Source organism: Cupressus sempervirens, chromosome 5 (assembly GCF_028749045.1).
Source record: "Cupressus sempervirens isolate cs-2001-9-10 chromosome 5, ASM2874904v1, whole genome shotgun sequence".
NCBI classification, from domain to species: domain Eukaryota; kingdom Viridiplantae; phylum Streptophyta; class Pinopsida; order Cupressales; family Cupressaceae; genus Cupressus; species Cupressus sempervirens.
In genome coordinates, this window is record NC_143122.1 from 749,959,862 (window position 1) to 749,985,016 (window position 25,155).

Genomic DNA, 25,155 nt, shown 5'->3' on the forward strand with positions numbered 1-25,155 from the left:
TTATTCATGATAACACTACAAATAATAATTGAAAATAATATAGAGATGGGGATATATAGGCTTAAAGCCAATATCTACATCTTTCCACAAATTTGATATCACAACTATCACCTCTACCAAATCTAGGAGAACATAAGGAAACTAACATCCATTGATGTCTCAAAATCTACATAAGGGACCTCAATCCCATGAATTATGTTGTCCAAAATTAGAACACAAGGTAACCCACATTATCAATTGATATCATATAAGAGACATAGAAAGTGCATATTTCTCCCTAAAAGCGACCCATATATCACTCAAAATCCCCAAATATTTGCATTTAAAGATAAATTTTAAAAAATGATTTATGAAAGATCAATTTATTAAATGTTTTACAATAATGATAAAATGCAAAACAAACCCTCCCCAAAGACCTATCCACACACACTCTTATTTGCATCACCCTTCTAACTCTGTGATAATTACCTACCTAGCATTAATGCGTCTTTAGCATTAAAAATATTCACCCTTATACATTACAAATGGCACACTCTAAAATTTTAATACAGTCCCCTAAATTAAAAAGACCTAACCCATAAAAAGAAATGTTAAACTTATGCAAAAGTCAATTCTTTATACATTAAAAATGAAAATATAATTCAAAGACATTCAAAAATGATGCCCTAGATGGAAGATGATGCTCAAATTAGAACTCATTTAGGAGATTTCTATTCTGGAGTAGCTTGTTTTAACTTTGTCATTTTTATCTCTTACTTGATCATTTTTCTCTTTGGGTCTAAAAATATTGTATGGCCTTTGAGGCTCAGTTTGTAATTGATTTCTTCATTCTTTAGATTCATGCATGATTCTTGTTGTTACTGATTTCTTGTTGGAAAGGGGGTGTGGCCTATATTTAACATCTTTTAATGGCCTATGGTCTCCATGAACTAGGGCATCATTTTGGTTCATTACCAAAATATTGTATGCTATTGTAGGGAGGCTAAAATTATGATTTTGATGTGGTCTATGGTGACTTAAAAGAAGATGAAGAGGATGGAGATGCTGTGCTTGAATTCTAGTGAATTTGGGATTTGTCTAATGTCACACTGTAGCATAATCAATCAAAATTTAATGACTTAGTTTCCCTAGTATACTCCTGTAATACCCCAAAATTGGCTCATTGCCATTATACCAATTCTGGTCTATTCTGACCAATTCTAAGACCTATTTTAATAAGAAATTCTCATTTTGATTGTCGCTGCTTGACTTAATTGTCAGATGCAGAAAACCCTAATCTACATTCATCATGCTCATTATTTAATTCCTATAGTATTTATTCATGTTAATCACATCAAAACCTATTGATTAATATTTAATTTAATTATTAAGTATTTATAATTAAATTAAATTAAATTATTAAGTATTTATGAATAAATTAAATTAAATTATACCCTAAGGCTAATGTACTAAGGAATTAAATTTAATAAATATGCCTATTTTTAATTAATTGAATGTGATTATTTAATTAAATAGAAAAGGTATTTATGAGGTCATATCTCATTTTATTAAATTAAATATCTTTCCTAATTCTACTCTTCAGTTCAAAATGGAAACTCTAAGTGAACTCTCTCTCGAATTGGAATCAATCTAGTTAACTTGATCTCACACCCATGGCAAGTTCAGTTAACTGCTCATCACACTTAGAGATTAGAAATAGTTCACTTCACCTACACAAGGAAGTTTTCATTTTAACTAAATCTTTCCTTCAATCCTAATCATTTATCTAAGTTGATCTCACCCATTGATAGATTCTAGGAATACTATTTAAGGAATTCATAATTCCTCATTACAGGGGAGGAATTTGAATAGATGTTGAATTGCTATAGTATTTTGCACTCACATAGCTCATTGCCATCTTTCATACATTTCTTAGCTTAATTTCATATAGTTTTAGAAATGCATACATTTAGTGTAATTTTCTTTACATATTCTTAGGTTAAAATGCATATCTCATTCTAGAATACTTTGCACTTTCATTTAGATTAATTGAATTTCTTTAAATCCTTCATTCTTAGAGGGTTTGGTTTCTTACACCTTGAATCTGAGGTTATCTAATAAGTAAAATCCCTTTAGATAGGAGGCAATGGGTCGCACTATCGAGTGTCTTGAATGAACAATTCAATGTTCATTCCAAGATGATTTCACAGGTAAAGACCATGTTGAAGTGTGTGTGTTAGACAAAGGCCACATTCCATGCATAAAACTCCCAACTCAACACTGAAAACCCTTACCTTGAATGATGTTGAAAAGATCTTTGTCACACCACTAAAGCCTCTCGCCCACACTTTGCTACATGAATCAATAAAGTTTCACTTTTCTTTTTTTTAAAATTTATATCTCCGACAATGTCAAAATTTTGATGATAAACTTAACTTTCATCAAAATTTTGACGTTATCGGGATCACATTAAAATATAAAATGAATTTGACAAGCCAAATTGGTCCATTGTCAAAAATTTAGGTAAAAAATGCAACCCAAATGTACTAGTGATGGGAAAGATGTCAAATGAGGGACTTTGGCAGCCAATTGAGTTGCACCATTTCTGGAGTTTTTCCTGCCACAATGGTTGAGTATTCACTGAATGGAAATGGCAACAAATCATTAAATATTTATTTGGGGTAGTTATTATAGTCCATTTGAGTAGAGACGAGCTGATTGGGTTGCTTCAAAATATTGGGAATAATAGAAAGTAAGGGAGACATAGCTAGAAGAGGATAGTGGACACAATAATTTAAAAAGATTCCAGCTATCTTTCAGACAAAATGTACTAAAAGTCAATTTTTTTTTAATATCTCCAAAAATACAATGATTTTTTTCTCAATTTTGTTGTTGTTTTATATTGCAAAACATGAAGATCATGAAGAACAAATGCTAAGAATTTTAGGGAAATTTGTTGAATTTGGACAATAGTGCATTTTGTATCAATTTGCTTTCTATTTTCAATTGCATAACATGAAAAACATGAAGAGAAAATGCAAAAAATTTAGGATAATCTACTGTGATTTTGATTTCTTAAAATTTTGTCAAAGGTACATTTTGTTGGAGGACAACTGTGTCCAAGTTAAAAAATGGCCAATGTCCAACTTAGATTTCAATGAATTTAGGCATCTACATGATTTACAAAGCTTGGAATTTTAAAAATATTTTCTCTTTTCTTAAGAGTAAGTTTCGATTGAACTGAATATTTAAAAAATAACTTATATCTTGAAACATTCCCATTCATAAGAGATTAGGGGTATCATAGTGTTAGTAACCAATATGAGTATGGTTTTAAAACTTGGAGTTTTTGTTTTTGAACCACTTTGAACCTTAGTTCAATGTAGTTCAAAATGGTTCAATGGTTTAGATAATCCATTCTGTAGGTTCAATAGAATCGAAGTAAAACTTCAAGTTCAGAGTTTTTGAACCACTTCATACTGAAGTTCGAAGTAGTTCAAGGTGGTTTGTTGGTTCAACACGCAAATTCAAGTCTAGAATCAAAGTTTTCAAGTTCAATGATCCAGTACAAAAATTTAGAGGATCAATGATCTATTTTGAGAAGCTCCACTATAGTCAATTCATGAAATGTCGGCAAGGGACATCGACAAAAATGAAGACTTTCAGTTATGATTGAACTCCACATGAAGGCTTTCAACAATTGCTCATGCTCTTGGTGAAGAGAGGACAAGGAAGTAATTAATATCATTTTTGAGAAAAAAAAAAATGACGTTGATGATGATGTTTTTCTTATGATGGTTGAAGAATTGGGAATTTTTATACCATATATTGATGGGGTCGAGCATGCTCATGTTTGGCTGCCTCCTTTGGAAAGTCTTTGTACAGTAGAGGAAACACATGTGAGAAACAAACATGTTGAACCACTATTCCGAATTAATTCTCAGATGAAGGAAGGTGATTTGATCAATTGGTTTATTTGATCTATGAAGAGGCTTGCTATTGGTGAATGATTCATGGCACGTGTTTTTGCTTGTGGGATTTTTCATATTGCATGCCCAAGAGCATCAGAACTATTGAAGGGAGAGCTATGATGAATATATGGTCAAATTTATCAGAATAGATCTTGTGCTTACATATGTGTGATTATTGCAGGATGATGAAGCAGAAGTACATATTATGGCTGCAAGAAAGGTGACAAAGTTTTGTAGAATTTTAGATCCTCAGCATGCTGTTAAGCACATCCTTCTTTGTGTGAAGAGCTCGATAGCCTATTCTTCTCAATGCATTGGCTTTTGTAATCAATGGAAATGGTAGAAAACTATTTGATAGAATGTACAATAGAGCCTATGTCTGAAAGCATTAATAAAGAAAAGTTTTTGTGCTCCCATGACAGCAAGCCTGAAAAACCATGCAAGAATACAACCTGCAAACATGGACTCTCTGATGGAAGAAAAACAGTCATATTTAAAAGGTCACAAATCCCAATCTGATAATTGGATCTAGCTAAATTTTATATATTTCTTGGAAAACCTAGTTCTATAAATCTTCACCAATTTTTTTTTCCATATTACATATGGATCAAAAGTTACAGGCTCTTGACTACACCACTATCGGATCAGAAATAACAGTCATAAATTGTAGATGGAAGAAAATAGTCATATTTCGAGGGCCATATCTCTCAATCCAACTATTGGATCATGTTGAATTTAAGATATTTTTTGGAAAAACTAGTTATATAAATCTTATCCAAATATTTTTTTGAGATTAAATATGGATCAAGAGTTATGGGTTTCTGTTCACGCCTCTATCGGCTCAGAAATTAACAATTACAGAATGTAGACAATCAAATTGGGTCTTAGTGCAGGACCCATAACTTCCAATAAAACAATTGGATTTGACTCAATTTTAGATATGTTATTGAGAAGAAAGTTATGCATGATCTGACCAAATATTTTTTCAAAATAATTCCTGGTTAATGAGTTACGACTGATTGAGTGGGACACTGTCAAAACTGTCAATGGCAGTTACAAAACCATGATAGAACATCATCACCAACAAGTGCCACCTGTCAACATGAGTATGTCATAGGAGCCATGAATTTGAAAAGATATGAAACTGAATATTATATCCATCCTAAAGGAAATGTAATCCAAATATGAAAAATCATTAATTGACACCTGTCAATTAGTTATGTATACTTGTCCAAATTTGATGCAGCCATATATAGATACTGAAACTTTGGTTAATAATCTCTGGGAATTATGGGGAGATATTAAAAAACTTAAGGGACATCGAAATAATCTTGAAAAAGATTACTATTGATAAATATAAACTTTTAATAAAGTTTATCAACAAAAATTAATGGAGGGAAGATAAAAAGATATTCTCGAAAATATGAAAAGAACCAATCAGCAAGAATTAGTTACAAGAAACTAAAAAGGCTACGGGAAAAGAAAGGTTAAATAAGCCAATGGCAGAGGAAACTGGGGTTCCACTTCTTTTCTGTAGGAGAGACTTTGGTGCTACAGTATAGGAGAGTTTGGGGCTAAGAGTTTTGCTTTTTCGTTATAGGAGATTTTATGCTGTTGCAAAGGGGCGGGTAGAATGGTTAGAGTTTTAGATAGGTAGATATTGTAATCACAGTAATTGGTAGATATGATATGGGTATTTTAGTTTTTGCATGACTTTGTGCATATAGAATTTTAATATCTATATATGTATTATATTAAATATAGTTTGGAAACTTTGTGTTCAGGCATGATTAATCAGTATTACTTTGTGAATCCTGGTTTATCAGTTCGAGATATTTGGTTACTGTCCTTTCTGCAAATTCATGGTGTCATCCATTCTTGTAGATTAGTTAAATGTATTTTGGTTATTAGAAATAATCTATACCTCACGATCTAAGAATCTGTGAGAGACCCTTTCATACTTTCAGGTAAAAGTGCAGAAGATTTAAACTCATTGAATATTTCATACAAGGAGCTGTACCCGATAAAATTCAGAGGAAGGTTATCAACCCAGTGATAACCTGTCCAACTGTTGGTGCTAGTTTGTCCTTTCATTTGGGCATTTGGGGTCAGAATTGCATACATTTTCTCGAAGGACAATCTGTTCACTAACACATAGGAGGCTTTGAGTTCCTTTTGCATATAAGGATTGTACCTTAGCTTCTCTACCATGTTCTCACCAAGAAAGTTTTTTCCAACAAGTTGTAGTGAAGAGGATAACCCTTACAAGTATTAACAATATTGATGCTTAGGGTTTGTAGCTCTAGATTTGGACAATGGGAACTAGGGAACACATGGAATTTATACAAGTCACAATTCATCAACATTCATTGATTTTAGATTTTTTTTTGATTCTGAGATGTAATGGACAAATGAATGCCTAACCCAAAGTTCATGAAATTTCCCCCAAGAACATCTAATTGGTTGACACTTTGAATCTCATCCACTGGGAGGATATCTATCTTAACCATGAGATAGTCTTGTAGTAGATGATTACCTTCATCAATACTATCTAATTTTCCATGAATGGAAAATTCTCTTTGGGCGTGACTTGTGAAACCTATCTGAGGATACGAGTTTGCAGCTTTACCAACCCATTTTCTTGTTGGCATTTTTCTCCCATACCTAGTACAAAACAATGCACTTTAAACTAATTTTAGACAACATTTTTTAAAATGATATTTGCTAAGGTGGTTTTACCCATTCCCACCATGCCATGTATACCCATTTCTAGTTCAGTGACCTCTTGTAATGCTTTGCATACCAATCTAAACCAAGGCATTTGGGAGAATCCAAATGAAACTTATATGTCTCTTAACATTTTCACTATGTCCCTCACAAAATCACTTATCAAAGAAACCTCCCTCCTAAATCGTAAATTAATATTGGTGGATTCTTTGAGATTATATTGATCTCCAAACCAGCCACATATACATGGAACCTTCTCTATTGATATGATTATCTAACTCATTAGATCCCAGTTGAAATGTTAGGCATATATAACATAATGTACATATTCATTTCAAATAGCTCAAGAGGTATGTTGAGATAATAGGTGTTACACACATTGCATAACATTATTATATTGTATTATTTTATTTTATTACGTAATGTTACACCTAGATGGATGTGCAAGATGTAAAGATTTCCATGGGATATACTTGATGAGTTGTATTGTAACATTGTGATAATATTCATGTAATTATTTGATATTGGGGAAAAGAATTAAAATTTCCAATATTAAATGTGGGATCAATGAGTTAGGTAGCACATGGTTTATGTAATTCCACTTGGTGGTTTTATTGGACTTGCAACTATATAAGTAGCCACAAGGGTATTTTTTGGTGTGAGAGTGTGAGAGAATGAAAAAGTTGGAAACATCAAGAGTTGAGTGGGACAAGGCTTGATAGGTTAGCCAAGGGAGCATTTGTGAAGGTCAGAAGCATGTTATGGGATGTGAGGATTCATACTTGTTCACATAGATTGCTCGGTGGTGGCTATGGCTTTGAAGGCTTCCATATTTATATTTCGATGGTGTTTTTTGCTAAATAATACATGGTTATGGATGCTTTTGGAGGCTAGGTTTTTCCCTCAATGTGGCTTTCCCAGGGTATATCTTGTGTCATGATTTTTTGTGGGTATATTGTCTATTCTCTTGCATGTGGATTTTAATTCTGCATTTATTTTAGATCTATTATGGGTTATGTGGAAATAGTTATATTCTTTGTTTTAAGTTTCCTTACAAGGAATTCAAGCCTTTTCCATATTTCTTAGAAGGCACCAAAGACTTTTTGTACAAATTTTGTTTAAGCCAATCATGTGGAGGAAAACATGGGCAACGAGGATGAATTCCATTGTTAAATATTTCTTTTATGCAACTTTCAACCATCTATGTTCAAATTCAAGTCACACATCTCATATAAGTAAACACCTTTTGCATCGTTGTGATGATAAAAGCTAGCAATAACACTAAAGCATGCAAAGGGTACATTGAAGAGGTGTGAAATTTCAATTAAGGATTTTTAAATTTTTTTTCATACTTAAATGAAGTAAATGAGGTCAAATGGTGGATTGTAAAATATACATTGTTGAAGTCTCTCTCTTTCTCTTTGTGTGTAACCTACATTCTATTCTCTCTTTCTCTCCGTCTCTCTCTCTCTCTCTCTCTCTCTCTCTCATGTCTCATTTTCTCTCTCATGCTATCTTCATCTCTACCTCTGTCTTCACTCTATCTCTACTAATATGTATATTTATTTATCCCTATCTCTTACCCCTCTTCAAAACACGCCCCCCTCCCTCCCTGCTCTCTCTCTCTCTCTCTATATATATATATATATTCATATTTCTGATCTCTTCCTCTCTCATTCTTTCCTTATGCCCCCTCTCTATAGATTTATATCTCATCTCCATCTGTCATTTTATCCTCTCTTTTTTCCTATTCATTTGATGATAGAAGTCAATGTTCCACAATTATTGAGATCTAAAAATATCATCTTCATTGCTATTAGAATAGGAGGAACTCAAATGAGAATGGTAAAAGCACATATTTTGGAAAACATCTCTTCAAAAAAATATAATAAAGATCAAATTTGTTAAAAAGTGTATAAAGGAGATAGGAGTAGGTAGAGAATAGTGTCATTTGATATCATTAATATTTATAGTCCATTTATGAGTTATATCTCAAGGGGAACTAATCATTTCCTATGAGAATACTTATTAACTATAGGAGCATTATCTACACATAATCTATTGATTAAACCTAGCGTGGTTAGTTATTAATTACGAGTAAATGCCAAATGCATTTCTCCACATCAATTTATATTGTATTTCCCTCTAATTTTGGGAATTTTGTTGATGATTTAGGAGCGTGCACATTGATCAAATTATCTATCATATACATACTGGTTGATGATTATATTCTTGCATTACATCATTATGTACAAAAAATAAGATTGAATTTGAGTACCACAAATAAGAGACATTTTGCTTTGCTAAAATTGATGTTCAACTTTCTTGTATTGTAGGATCACATCACAAAAACTAAAATAAATCCAAAGACCCTAGGGTGACACAATATGGAGCTTATTTTTAGACAAAATAATGAATTTGTTTTGTTAATTTTTTCTATGCTTAACACCTCAACATTTTTCATTCTAACATAATAACATTAATTTCACACACATAGACATTTACCAAAGTTTCTGATGCACATGTAACACTCAAAAATTGAAGAGTTTGCATACTTCTAATTTGATGCAACACTATCTTATCACATCTATGTGTATGCCTATGTATTTGTTATTTTCTAAAGCTTGGCACACTCCATGATAACCAAATGTAGAGTAATCTATTTTGTTGCCAAGTTTACACATAGATTCATAAGGGATAACATGCTTTTGATTTTGCTCTAGTTATTATTTTAAGAGAAATTTAAACATAATTTAAGATTTTGACCAATATTTTAAAGACAAAATTTGTTTATAAATCATCTAAATGTAAATGTTCAGCAACACACTCAATTTTTTTGGTGAGAATTCAAACTAAGTGTTGTACTCACATCTCTAATTTTGTTTAATCAAAAAATTTTAGAGCATAAAAATTTATTACTATTTGAGGTGATTAAGGGTTTAATTGATAATTTTGTTAAAACCTCTAGTTATATCACCTATTTACTTTGCAATTTAGTTCTCATTTTTTAGGGTTTCTAGTACCAAAATAAATATAGATTATGAATTCACTGATTTAATACCCAAACTTGTTGATTTAATGTCCAATTTTTTTTTACAACATTGTACTAATAGTTGTGACTTTAAAGTTCTTCTTATAATGATGGCTACCTTTGAATGATTTAAATATACCCTTTGTTGTAAAATTAGCCAATCATGTGACACCACATCAGTTGCACAAGTATGGGTACCCTTATTGGCATAATAATTAAGCTCAAATTTTTTGGGGGCTCTTTTGAACACATTTTTGAAAAGGAAAAATGTTGTGGCATCATGCTTGATGATGTGGTCTTGAAATCATAGTTTTGAGTAAATTATTTTTTAAGTAAAGTGCTTTAAAAACTTAGGAATAAGTTAAACTTTCCATGTACAATTTCGAGAGTGGAAGTTAGGGTGGTCAACTACCAAGTCCTCTCTTGTATTGGCAATTGCACCTTTGTGTGCATTAGGTATGCCAAACATGAGTGGATAGTCAAATAGAATTTAAAATGACCATTTTTAACATGTATTTGTGTAATATATGAGAGTAATAGGTGAATTATATAGAAAATTGTGACATTTTCTTAAGAAAGGTCTCAATGAAGAGATCATTTCTTTAAATTGACTATACATCCACTTATATAAATGCATAGCCAATCATAAATTTTAATAGATTTTAAATATCATTAATCACAAGTTTTAATAAACTGCAACACTAATCTTTGATTTAATTAAATATACTTCAAACTAACTATTTTTTTTGTATAAGTTCCCTTATACCAATATTAATACCATATCATTTTCTATTGCTTTAAGCTAAAATCTTCATTATCAAATGCAATTATCCAAACAGAGGCATTTCTAAGAATACCCATTAGAGAATCTTTAAAAAATATTAGGTAATTAATCCTAGTGTTATTATTCTATTAATCATACACCTATTATATTGCAAAATTAAATTATGTAAATTATATGTTATAAATATTTCATGATCATTTTTCTAAATAGAAATGAAAAATCTTAGGTTTTTGTACAAGTGTGTAAGTTCCTTGTGTAATCTCTCCCAAAATCCTCCTCCTTTGCAACATTATAAGGCAATTGTTGGAGGAATCTACATACACCATTAAAGTTAGGAGATTTAGCCATAACAACAATACAAATTATTGCAAAATTCTCACATATTGACCTCCAGGCTCTAGCTTTTGAGATTTCTTAGCTTGATGATAAAGCTGCAAAAGTAAAGTGCTTCTAGCAAAATGAAACCCATGATCAAGTGAATTTGATAGTCAATTCCACTATCTACCTAGTGACAATGTGTTAGTTTGTGGTGACTGATCAGGGAAGTACTGTACATACTTCATAATTATTTGGGGCTCAAGATTTTATCAGGATTTTGGGCCAACATGTAATTATTAATTATAAACCTGAAGTGGTAAAAATACTTGTATAAAAGGGCTTAGGGTTAGGGATTGTTTCATTGGCATGATGCAAAAATTGCTTCTTTTGGTCATCAAGTTGTAATCATTGGATTGTAATAATATTGGACTTGTTATTTGGTGGATGTAGCCCAAGGTTTGGGTGAACCAAATTGAAACTTGATGTCTTGTGGTCTCTTCTGTGTGATCTATTGTTTTCTGATATTATTTATATTTGCATGTAATTGTTATTTCTATCTGTTTTTAAATCCTAACAAGTGGTATCAAAGTGAGGTTTTTTTTTCCAGTTATCCTCTACAAGAAAGTCTCATGGTTCAGTAGGAGTCTCATAGTTGACTGGGAGTGATGGCAGATGAGGGTAAGTTGAGGGTTGACAAATTTAATGGGTAGAACTTTTAGTTATGGAAGATGCAAATGGAAGACCATCTTTATCAAAAATATTAATGGAAGCTATTGGAAGGAAAAACCAAGAATCCAGGATCTATGACAAATGATGAATGGGATCTTTTAGATAGAAAGACACTTGGAAGAATTCAATTATGGTTGGCACCATTGGTGGTATTTAATATTACAAAAGTGAAGACAATAAAATAATTGATGGAAACCCTAGAGAAATTGTATGAAAAGCCCTCTGCTTCAAACAAGATACTCTAATGAAGCATTTATTTAATATCAAGATGGTAGAAGGTGGATCTATTGTAGATCACTTAAATGAGTTTAATACTATTACTAGTCAGTTATCTTTGGTGGGTATTAATTTTGATGAAGAAATTAGGGCTCTTTTGATTTTGTGTTCTTTGCTTGAAAGTTGGAATTGCTTGGTAATGGCTGTGAGTAATTCAATTTCTAGATCTAATACTCTAAAATATGATGATGTGATCAGTGTTATTTTGAGTGAGGAAAGTTGTAGGAAAACCTAAGGTGGATCTACATCAGGAAGTGCTTTGAATGTACAAAGTAGAGGCAAAATGACTGAGAGATGAAGTAATTCTAGAAATTGTGAGAAATCAAGAGGAAAGTCAAAAGGGAAGAGGTCTCAATTTGGAGGATTGAGATATTGCTAGTATTGTGGGAAACCAAGGTATAAGAAAAAATACTATTGGACTCGAAAGAATAATGAAGGAGATAAACTAGAAGGGAACAAAGATGCAAATGTGGTAAGTAAAAATTCTAAAGAGGATGCTTTGCTTTTTCCTTTAGAAAGTGTTGATGATTCATGGGTTTTAGATTCTAGTGCTTCATTTCATACTACACCTCATAGAGATTATTTCATTGCTTATGTCTAAGAAGATTTTGGGCTTATTTATTTGGGGGAAAATGAACCCTATCAGATTGTTGGAAAGAGAGAAGTTAAGATTAAGTTGTAGAATAGAAACCATTGGCTACTACATGAGGTAAGAAATGTTCCAAAGCTAAGTTGGAATTTAATTTTAGCAAGGCAACTCAATGATGAGGGTTGTGTAATTACTCTTAAGGATACAAATTGGAAGGTTTCAAAAGGTTCCCTTGTAGTAGAAAAAGATGTGAAAGTAGACACCTTATATCTTTGTACAAGTCATACTCTTCCTTCTACTTTGATTGTTTAAGAGAAAAATGAATGTTTAGGAATAGTTACTGCAGTTGAGCAGGGATAACAAATTTCTACTATAGATTCTAATATAGTGCTATGGCACAACAATCTTGGGCACATGAGTGAGAAATGTATGAAAGTAATTCATTTAAAGACTTTTTTTACCAAGTTTAAAATGTGTTAATATGAATTTCTATGAAAGTTGTGTGTATGGAAAACAAAAGAGAGTGAGTTTTGTGAAGACTGGGAAGGAAAAGAAAAGTGAAGATTAGAGCTTGTGCATACAGATGTATGGGGACCGACTTAGGTATCTTCCCTTTGTGGCTCTTATTATTATGTTATATTTATTGGTGATGCAATTAGAAAAGTATGTGTTTATTTCCTTAGACATAAATTTGATGTATTTCAAACTTTTAATAAATGGAAATACTGGAGTGTTGGATGATACTCCAAAAGATGATGTTCTAGAAATTCCTCATGATGTGTAACAACCACAATAAAAAATACCACACACATGAGTGAATGTTAGATGATCAAAAAGGATACTTAGACCTCTAGAAATATTTTCTCCCTCTTTGTATTATATTTTACTAACTGATGCTGGTGAACCTGAATGTTATGATGAAGCTATGTAGGTCGATGCTAAGATTTAGTGGGAGTTTGCAATGAAAGATGAAATTGACTCTTTGCTGAAAAATAAGACATGAGATTTATGCAAGTTGCCTGCAGGTAAAAGGGCTTTACAGAATAAGTGGCTTTAAAGATTGAAAGTAGAGGATGGAGGTAAGAAAATATTTAAAGATGGGTTAGTTGTATAAGGATTTGCATAGAAAAAATACATTGATTTTGATGAGATATTGTCTCTTGTTGTTAAAATGAATTCTATTCACACTGTTTTAAGTACTGTGGCTATTAAAGATTTGCATTTGGAGAAGCTTGATGTTAAAACAACCTTCATTCATCATGATTGGGATAAAGAGATATATATGGCTCAACCATAGTGATTTGAGGTCAAAGGCAAGGATAACTTAGTGTTTAGATTTAAGAAAATTTTATATGGCTTGAAGCAAACACCTCGATAATGGTACCCAAAATTTGATAGTTTTATGCATGAGATGGATATAGTCGGTGTCATTCAGATCATTGTGTTTACTTTAAGAGGTTAGATGATGATAGCTACATTATTTTATGTTTATATGTTGATGATATGCTTGTAGTTGTACTGCCAGTTAGAACATGCATTTGCTTTGAAGGATTTGGGGGCAGCAAAAAGAATCCTTGGTATGAAGATTTACAAAGATAGGAAGAATAGGAAATTGACTTTATCTCAGGCTAATTCTATTGTGAAGGTGTTGCAAGGTTTCTCTATGGAGAATTCTGAAGCTATCAACACACCTTTACCTGATCATTTGAAGTTGAGTAAGGAGATGTGTCTAAAGACACAAGAAGAGGAGGATAAGATGTCTAAGGTACCCTATGCTTCAGTTATAGGAAGCTTGATGTATGCTATGGTATATACAAGGCCAGATATTTCACATAGAGTGGGAGTTGTTAGCAGGTATATGAGTCATAAAAGAATTGAGCATTGGAATGCAATTAAATGGATTCTCAGATATTTGAGAGGAACATCTAGTAAGTGTTTACACTTTGCGGGCTCTATTACTAGTTTATAGGGATATGTTGACTCAGATTTGGCAAGAGATATTAATACCAAGTGAAGTACTACAGGTTATGTATTTACTATTGGTGGGGCAACAATGAGTTGGGTTTCTCATTTGCAAAAGGTTAATGCTTTATCCACTACAGAGGTACAGTATGTTGCTACTACAAAGGAAAATAAGGAGATGATAAGTTCTTCTTGAAAAAATTGGGACATCCTCAGAGGGATAATTATTTCTTTATAGATAGTTAGAGTGCTATTCATCTTGCAAAGAATTTAGCTCTACATTAAAAGATAAAACAAATATAGTAGTTTTACCATTTCATTTAGTTATTTTTGGATGATGGACAATTAAAACTAGACAAGATACATACAAATGACAATCTAGTGGATATGTTTACAAAGTTAGTGACAAGGGAGAAGCTAAATTCCTCTTCAACTTTAGTTTATATTCTAGAATGAACAATAATAAAAGAACAATAGATTCTAGGGTGGTTTGATCCAATGGTAGCCCCATATGGTAGTGCTATTGCTGCAGGATCAGTGGGAGATTGTTGTCTAGTGTGGAGTCTGATTAATCTCCAAATGGAAGATTGTTAGTTTGTGGCGATTGATTAGGGAACTACTATACATGCTTCATAATTTATCAAGATTTTGGGCTAACATGTAATTATTAATTATAACCCTAAAGTTGTAAAAATACTTGTATAAAAGGGCTTAGGGTTAGGGATTGTTTCATTAGTGTGATGCAAAAATTGCTTCTTGCAGTCATATTGAGCTGTAAAGGATTACAAATTGTGATTAATTTGTAATCAAAGGATCATAATAATATTGGACTTGCTTTTTGGTGGATGTAGCCCAGGGTTTAGGTGAACCACGTTAAATCTTGGCATCTTGTGTTCTCTTCTATGTGGTCAATTATTTTATGATATTGTTTATATTTGCATGTAATTGTTATTTCTATCCATGGTTAAATTCTAAAAAAAGGAAATTGATAAAATATTTGAATATGTTTTTCTTCTTTGACATGTCCTACTTCACCATCACTTCTTTAGAAAATATGTTATTTTCTAAATAGTTTAAAACTAAGATGATTATAGTCCAATTTTTCCTTAAACCTTTGCTACAACGTTGGTCTTGGTGTGTCCTAATTTTCCATTTTCGCACATCCTCAGTCCAGTTGGGGAAGAATTATAAGAATATTGTCTCAATTCTTTTGTCATTCTATTATTTTTGAATCTATGGGATTCACAACTACAAACTATTGAAACCATCGAGTTGGGATTTGAACTTGTGAATTGCGAGTAGACAAACAAAAAATCATTAACTCCAAACTTTGGTAGTTCTATTCTCATGCACTGGGTCTCTTCACTTCGTTTGTAGAAAGACACCATTCACAAGGAGAGGAAGATCAATAGAAAGTGCTCTTAATTTTTGACCAACTTCAATTGCACTTTAAATGATGTCTAGACATACGGTGAAATTTTTTAAACCAAATAATAGATGCTCAACAAAAACTTTGTAGTGTCTACCCCTAATTTACTTTTCATATTATATTGCCAAATTCTTTTAGGCTAGTTTTATGGTTATGTTCGATGATTAATGGTACTTGATTACCTGATTAGTTTTGGATATTATCTCATTCTTAGTTGATTTATATAATGAGCTACTTGATACTTGGATATTTCATGTGTACATGATTATTCTTTTGATGATGATGCTTGTATACAATAATTTTAGTTATTTCATGATGATAGTTGGATAACTTATATGCAGTTTCTATGGATACTTACCCCATACTTGCATGTCTATGGTGTACATGTATGATTTACCATATGTTTCATGTTTTTGATGTGGTTGAGGGAGGGAGTCGTAGTCACCTGCTAGTTGGGATCTGTTGGCTTCTGATTTAATAGTTTTGAAAATAACCAAGAAACCAGATCAATGCATCTAAGGTTAGAAAAATCCTATGATGGATGCAACCGACTGCAATCTTGGGCCAACTATAAGGCATAACTCCTTCTACACTTCAGACTTTGTGAGACCTAGGCAGGTTAACCTTGAGGTTTTGATATATGGTACTAGTGCAATTAAACATAAATCTAAACCTAATAACAATAGATGAAAACCTCTTATATCTCCTAATAACTCATGCAATAACCTAGATCTATAGTAGCTAAATGAAAATCTAAGAAATTCGTAAGCTAAGTGAGGGTTAGACTTTTTAGCTCTTCAACATGAAAGGGGGAAAAAAATTTGATTAATAATGTTGAATTCAACAAAACCACTAATATACAATAGTAAGAACTAATGATCCTGTAGCTGATCAATGCCTTATCTAATGGAAAATTTCATGAATCAAACACATACATATGGATACCTGATACTTATTTATATATTCAGATATCTAATCTATCCATTCACCTTGTAAATAGACATTTGTGTTCAATCTAAATCTCTTTCTACTTGACATTCTCCTCAATAAACTTGCAACCTTGTTGATTTCTCTGAAGCATTTACATAACTCCTTGAATTATAAGTAACAATGAAAAAACATACAACCTTAAGGGACTGCAACTATGAACTAGGCTTTTGTTCAAAGATCATAAAACATTGAAAATTCTTTGAGAAATGAGACAAGATCTAAAATGAAAACTCAAACACTTGTTGTTCTTTGTATTGATTTCATTGAAATAATACATTCATATGCTTGAATTTAAAACAAAGAAACATCTAATATATCTTAACTATCTGTATTTATCTTCACTACTGCTATTCATACAAGAAAAATTTGCTGAAGGAAGTTTGGTGTCACAGTGATGGGAACACATCAAAACTGGAACCAAAAACATGGTATCAGAGCAGTGAGTGGTTTTTCTCCAAAGACTGGAACCAACCCTTACAATGGATAAGAAAAAGAAAGATATAGGAGAAAAGTGAATTCCCAGATCTGATCTGTAACTGACATGTGTCCACTTAAAATTCCATCTTCTAGCAATCTCTCTAATCTCTCTTTCTCTAATAGGTGAATCAAATCCTCATCATTTTGCCTCCCAAATGCAAAAATATCTCAGATATTTGATTGAACAAATAATTGATTTCAATGCCAGATCTAAACCTAAGGTAACAACAAAAATTAGTTAAAATGAACTCTTAAAGGAATGAAAATGTTCTCAAAATTCATTTTATGCTTCAACAAAAATCAATGTTGCCTCCTAACTGATGTTGATGCTCCATGATGAATTCTGCCTATTCCATAGAGAATGCCCTAGAAAACACAAACCTACTTATAACTCAAACTAGCAAAGACTTGATCAAAATCTAACTCCATATTTGGAAAGTTCATTTCCTCCCAGTTCCAATGGTATACTGCACTACCTATTTTGGATAAAAAATACCCCTATTATGGCCATTTGAAATTCAGGCTCCTGTTCATGGCTTTGCATCAAAAATGGAAAAATTTAAAAGTTTATATAGTCACAACTATATAAAAACTTAAATAATTCAAAACTTGGCCATTTTGAAATTTTATGCATTCAAACACTTTGAATTTGATTTTTACTTTATATTTCATTTTCCCTTTATTCCACTTGTCGATTTTCTAATTGGTCATAGCATTTGAATTGATTAATTAATTAATTAATATTAATTAATTTCTCCATCTCCAATTCCTTGTAGCATCAGAGGCTTTCATTTTTCCATCTTATGCTCTTACATTCATAAACTTTATGCTCTTACATTCATAGACTTCTTGTAGCATCGGGACCCCCTTGCTATTTGTGTTACACTATTATGTTCATCGTATGAGCGTAAGCATATCAATTTCAATCTCGCACTCATATGCTCAAAGCTTCTCATTATGCTCTCATGCTTCATCATAAGAGTGTAAGGTCTTTACATTCGCTTCCTGGGCATACGAAAGACTCCCAAAATTTTCCACACGTCCTCCTTTATGCTCAAGTTTGGTAAAAATTTTGCCACTTTACATGCTTACCTTTGTGTGTTGGAGTATTTGAAGAAATAAAAATTTCACCACATATGGAATGTGGGATATATCATTTAAGTTTTTTCCCCATTTGCACATGGCATGTGACTTGTTCTACTCTATGCCGCAACTATTTCAAAGCACGGGCTGGCTTTAACAATTGCTTCCTTGCTTACACCGCCCTCTACTTCTTCTTTCACTGCATGGGTTTCTTTATTTGACTGCCCAACTCCTTTGCCTATGCTACCTCTTGCTATGGGTAGTCTTGTTGCATGAGCAACTTCCCTTCAAATAGCCGACCTTCCTTTTAATGTGTTGATTCTTGGCCTAGCCACTTTCTCACAAAGGTTGATAATGTTAGCTTTAGTGCTACTTCTAATGCCTACCAAATTCAACCTCCTGGGAGTTTGAGGCAGAGGCTGGTTGAAGATTTCTTCACTCTCCTCCTTCCAAGAAGAAGAACGAGTAGAATGGCTACTGGTTGGATGCAAGAGGGGCTCACTGTTAGCTATGGGTTGCTTTGAATTTTAATTTACTTTCTAATTCTTATACTTCTCATGTGGACATCTACCTTGAAGAGTTGACTTATGACTCACCTTCCAAATTTACTGCTTATAGACATGGGTACTTGCTTATATGCGTAGGTCTACTGTTGATTGGCAACTTCTTCTATGAAGTTTGATTTTGTCTACTATCACAACCAGTGACACGTAAAGGAAATATCAATTGGCCAATTATACTTATCATGATTCATAGACCCAACTCACATATGGCTATTGCCCTAGTTATTATATGTATCTATTACACAGTTATATATGTGTAACTATTGCACTTCAATTTTATATCATGGAGCTCTCATCACTATTTTTCTTAGTCAGAAAATTACAAATTTTAGAGACACCAACTGCCCTATCTTTAAATTCCTCGCACAGGAGTTGAAAAATGTTTTCTTGTTTTGGTTTTATAAACTAGCAATTCCGTAGAGATATGGAATATCACTTAGGTATTTTATCATTTTCATACCTCTTTTTCTCATCTTCTTTATATCTTCCACCTCTTTATCAACATACCTGATTGCCTTCAAATTTCATATTTATGATAAAAAGGTAGGGAACTAGAGTGGGAAAAATGGTGAGGGAACATTTTTTTGAGTCAACATTGCTGCAGTGGCAGACTTGACGGTTTCTGCTATAGGAACTAATAGGATTAAAAATGTGACAAGAAGTTATGCAAAAAATTAAATGTCATGTTTTAAAGTGTGTTTAAATTTTAATGTTTGTAATAAATTCCTATGATGTGGTGGCATAAATGGAATAGCAATCATATAAGCTCTCCAATTATAGCCACTTAGGACAAAGTAATTTTAGTTTTACGTTTGAGTCAATTTTCTTTAAGAGTTTTGTGTGTGTGAGTGAGTGTGTGTGTGTTTTAAATAATTAATCCAACTAGAAATCGATAACTTTGGGAAACTTCCAACAACTGGAAGAGTTAGTGGCAGATTTTGATATCTGATTTTTCATGATTCCAAAATGGGTTTCAATTTTTTTAAATTTTTATTGTGGACGTTTTAGATTCCCAATAGAAGAGATGGGAAAGTATTTTAAAAGGCAAATTTTTGAATATAAAAGGGATTGGATTGAGTGGAAGAGAAATATAAAGTTTGAGTTTTTTCTAATTTTTGGTGAATCTATGTTTTTAGTGTGACTTTTCCAAATTAATGGTTTTGTTTTAGAATAGCAACATGTCAAGGGATTTTTGAAATTTAAAAAACAAAATTTATTTGCTATTTTGAAAATTGTTGAAGGAAGCACAATTTTCTTGAAATGTGAGTGTAAACTTTAGCAGTTTTGAGAGTCACATCTTTTGATGGGAGTTGTCTAAACTCTCTATGATCGATTCCTAAGATCACAGAAGAGTTATGTATTATATTATTTCTATTTCTATTTTGTTCTTTGGTTCTTTTATTTTTGATCATAGCTGTGTAGAATCTAGATTTTAAATCGAGTGAATGTGTTCATCTATTCACTGATATGTTAAATCTTATGGTTGCATGTGAGGGAGAAAAATATCAAATTGAAGCATGCGATTACAATTTTGAGTCATATTAAAGAGGTTATATTTACTGGCTGACCTAGTTTTCTAATTTTAATTTCATGCATAGAGATGAAGAGAGAAGTTAAATGTAGTTACCATTGATTTAAGAAAATGGTTTGTATATTTTTGGATATTTAGTTTTATTTTTGAAGGTGTTAAATTCATGCACATTTTCCTATTTACATTTTGGAAAAGTCGAATCGGCCTAAGTTAATTTGATGCAAAAAAAATTTGAAATGTGGCGACAAGAGGTCAAGAAAGTTCATGTTGCCTGACAGTTTTCAATGGGTATTGAGAAAGTCAATTGTTTAATAGTCTGAATGAGTTTATAATAGTTCCTGGAAGGTGTATGTTCCCCTTGATGTAACTTAGTTGAGTGATTCATTTCCTCCTAAGTTTTCCAAGGTGAGGCTCAACATCATTTTTGGTATCAGAGCTCAGCAAAAGGTTTGGAAAAAAGTGGTTGTGTGTGTTTGTGCAGTTATAACAAGTTGACAGAAGAACCTGAGAAGAAGTCCAAGAGACTAGGCAAAAAAAAAAAAAAATCCTAGGTGAGACACAATGGAGCAAGGGAATGCAGCTTTAATAGTGTTGTTGTACCTATTTAGAAAGTATCAACAGAGAAAGGATCCATAGCTAAGGAGAGAGAACAAGAATAAAAGAGAAGAAGAAATGAGAAAACAAAGAGAAGAGATGAGCAAGATAGAAGAGGAGATAGAAAGTTTGAGAAGGAAACTTGAAGAGAATGAAGCTAAGTTGGAAGAAAATAAAATGTAGAAAGAAGAAGTGAAAGAAGTTTTGGTGGAGGCTGATGAAACTGCAAAGAAGGCAACCATAAAGAGTGCAGATGTATTTGAAGTTGGGATAGAAATCTCAACAATGACAGATGTAAGTTGTGCTTTAGTAGGGAAAGAACATGAAGTGTAGAAAGAGGAAGTGCAAGAAGTAACTATTGATGAGAGCAGTAACAAGACAAGTCCTATGGGATTTGAGTGTGAACAATTTGTGGTTGAGACAGAAACATGTTCTTTGAAAATAGAGAAGAGTAAAATGCTGGAAGGTACTCCTATGACAGAGAGTATGGAAGAAAATAATGAACCCTTTAAAATGCATGGTGTAGTGAAATGCCAAGAGGAATATCATGAGGATGAAGCTAAAGAATGTGTACCAGAGGGTCATGGAGAAGAATTTGATTTATGGGAAGAGTTTGCAGCCATGATGGGACAATGGCAAAGGAATGATGGTAGTATGGAGACTCAGAATGAAGAAGTTTCCAAGGAAGAGATATCTGATGATGTTATGGAAAAAGAAGATGAGGCTGAATATGTCTATAACAAGGTAACAAATTCTGAATATGTTTATGACAAGGTAATAAATTTTGATTATGTTTATGACAAGGCTGAAGAAATTCTAATTGAGAAATATGATTTGGTTCCAAGAGAAGAGACAATAGAAAAGTTGGTTATGGGTTATGAAAGGGATCAAGTTTTTGCGTATTCTTTATGTATGGAGACATGGCATGACAAGAAAGAGGAATTTCATTGGAAAGTGTATTTGGTGGAGTCCCAAATGTATGCATTAGTAAAGATCTTACATGGGATAAATTTCTTACTGGAAATGAATGATCAGCAACAAATAGTTTTTATGTTTTATTTTTGAAGGTGTTAAATCCATGTACATTTTCCTATTTATATTTTGGAAAAGTCAGATCAGCCTAAGTTAATTTGATGCAAAAAAAATTGAAATGTGGCGACAAGAGGTCAACAAAGTTCATGTCACCTGATAGTTTTCAGTGGGTATTGAGAAAGTCAATTGTTTAATAGTCTGAATGAGTTTATAATAGTTCCTGGAAGGTGTATGTGCCCCTTGATGTAACTTAGTTGAGTGATTCATTTCCTCCTAAGTTTTCCAAGGTGAGGCTCTGCATCAGACATACCTTACTCTTACAACTTTCAATCTCACCTCCACATTAATCCTTATTCACTTAGTAGTGCCATCAAAATGGATGATATTGGCGGCTTTTGAGCAATTCTGACTATCTTTTTTCATCATCTCTATCTTCAATATGCTCCACATGAGATTCAATGGCTCCTTGAACAATAGGCATTTGACCTGGCTTTAAAACATAGTCCTCACATTTCTATTCCATCAATCTAATGAATTTAGTCGGGCCCCAAAGCAGGTCTAGCTAAATTTTTTTTAGTTTCCAAAGAACTGAATTCTCAAAATTGATCTACTGAGATCTTCAAACTGACTAAAATCAATTTGCATCATTGATTCAACTTTAAAAACTCATTTTCACCTCGTTATGCAAATTGTCAATTTCATGCTAGGAGGTCCTTTGACTAGCCTTAAAAATTGACCAAAACTCTATTAAGAGATTTAGATCACTACTACAATGGTTAGAGAGTAACAATGAGATGTCCTAATTTTTTATGCAATTGTATTGCTGATTTTAGATCTCAATTCTGTATTGAATACTTCATCCTTCCTGATCAAATGTATCTTTGCAATTCTTCAAGGATATTCGTATCCTTCAAATTCACTTCCTCTAAGCATCTTCTATTCTTCCATATGCTCACACACACATTCAATTCTCAACTTGGCCTTATATTTATACCTTATGCATTGCAAAGTCAGCTTGAATAAAACTTAGAATAATTAATATTCATCTCCTCAATCAACTAGTACCAACAAACAAATCCATTAAACTCAATATGCCAAAACAATAAAATCTTTCGTTAGCTGACCCTACTTGGTAGACACTAACTCAAAAATGATTTTCCCATGTTAACAAAGTGAACTCAGTTAATACCACATCTTCAAAATTTTTTTTTGGTAACTAAGTGAGTTTGGTGAATACTGGTTCCACCCAACTTTCCTTTGTTACCCAAGTGACCTCGGTTAACACTCAACTTTTGTGAACTTCTCTTCAATGCTGAAGTGAACTCGATAGACAATGCCTTTTAAACTTGGCAAACACTAGAATATTTGGAGGACATAGGAAACTATCTTCATTGCTTGAGTGAGCTCGACATACACTAACTGATAAAAATATGACATTTTGTGTAACATCAAAGATAATATATAATTAACTAATTGTTTTAACCAATCTCCCTCTTTTTCATTAATGGCAACACAACATGTCATAATATAATGAAATTTTAGAGAAAAATAATAGTAAGGATAATATTCTTAGTTTCATTCTAATTCTCATCCATGAGAACCTCCTCTATCAGTGTAAACACCCTCTACCTTTAGTTTCTCCCTCTATCAAAAAACTTTGCCATTTTGATATTAGGCCAAGTTCATTCTCTTAGACATCTCTAACTAATGTATGACTAAACTCTCCCTCTATAGAATATTTATGTGATATGACAAAAAACTCTCCCTCTTTGACATCTCATGCAAAAGAGATTATATAGTGAGTTCCAATGTACCTCAAGTATAGATTCTTATGCATTTAACACTTTTATTATTGCATCAAATTTAATAATCTTGAACATGCACTAATTGATGCATCACTAAAATTTATTTAGAGAGCTTCACATAGGGGAATAACCCCCTTACCTCTTAGATACAAAAATGCATCCTTAGGTAATGTCTTAGTGAATATTTCTGCAATTTTTTCTTTAGTATTCACATATTCCAATCTAACCTCTTTATCTTGCACCAATTCTATTATAAAAATATATTTTATTGCAATGTGGTTGGTCTTGTTATGCATCATAGGATTCTTTGATATATTAATTGTACTAGTGTTATCCTAGATGATAAAACTTGGATCCTTGATTTCTACCTTCATACCTACCAACAATTTCTTAAGCCAAACAATATTGGAACAATTAACTAATGCTACAATATACTCTACCTTTTCTATAGACTAAGAAGTGCAATTCTTCTTCTTACTTATCCAAGACACTAGTATTTACTAAGAAAGAATGCTCCACCACTAGGCTCTTCATTTCATCAACACTTCTTGTGTAATCAACATTAGTGAAGGATTTAAATTCCAAAGTGCCTTCTTTCTTGTACTATAATCCATAGTCTTTAGTACCCTTCAAATACCTGATGATTCCTTTTATTTCAATCATATTGTTTTCTTTAGGATTAGCTAAAAATATTGGCACCATACCAACAACTAATGCAATATTAGACCTTGTATGTACTACATATTGTAGTTTTCCAAACATCAATCTGTATGTAGTCTAATCTACTTCCTTGGAATCATCATTCTTGGAAACCTTATGCCAGTAGACATAGGTGTTCCAACTAGTCTTAAATCCTCCATTCTAAATTTAGTATCTGCTTGATATATCTGGATTGATTAATGTAGATTCCATTTTTCTCTAGTTGAATTTGTAATCCAACAATTTTTTTTATTCTCCAAACATAGACATCTCAAATTTCTTACTCATTTCCTCTTAAAAATCTTTGCACAAGTCATCATTTCTAGTAAACACAGGGCCATCAACAAATATTTTTGCCAACACAATCTTCTTATCTAGTACCTTGATATATAGGCTGCTATTATCGTTTGTCCCTTGAAAACTAATCTTCATCAAATAGTTATGAAGTCTTTTATACCAAGCTTTGAAAGCTTTCTTGAGACCATACAATGCTTTGTGTAGTTTAAAAACCATATCCCTTTTGCTAGGATCTACGAAACCTTCAAGTTGTTCTATGTAAACTTCCTCTTCAAGAATTCCATTCAAG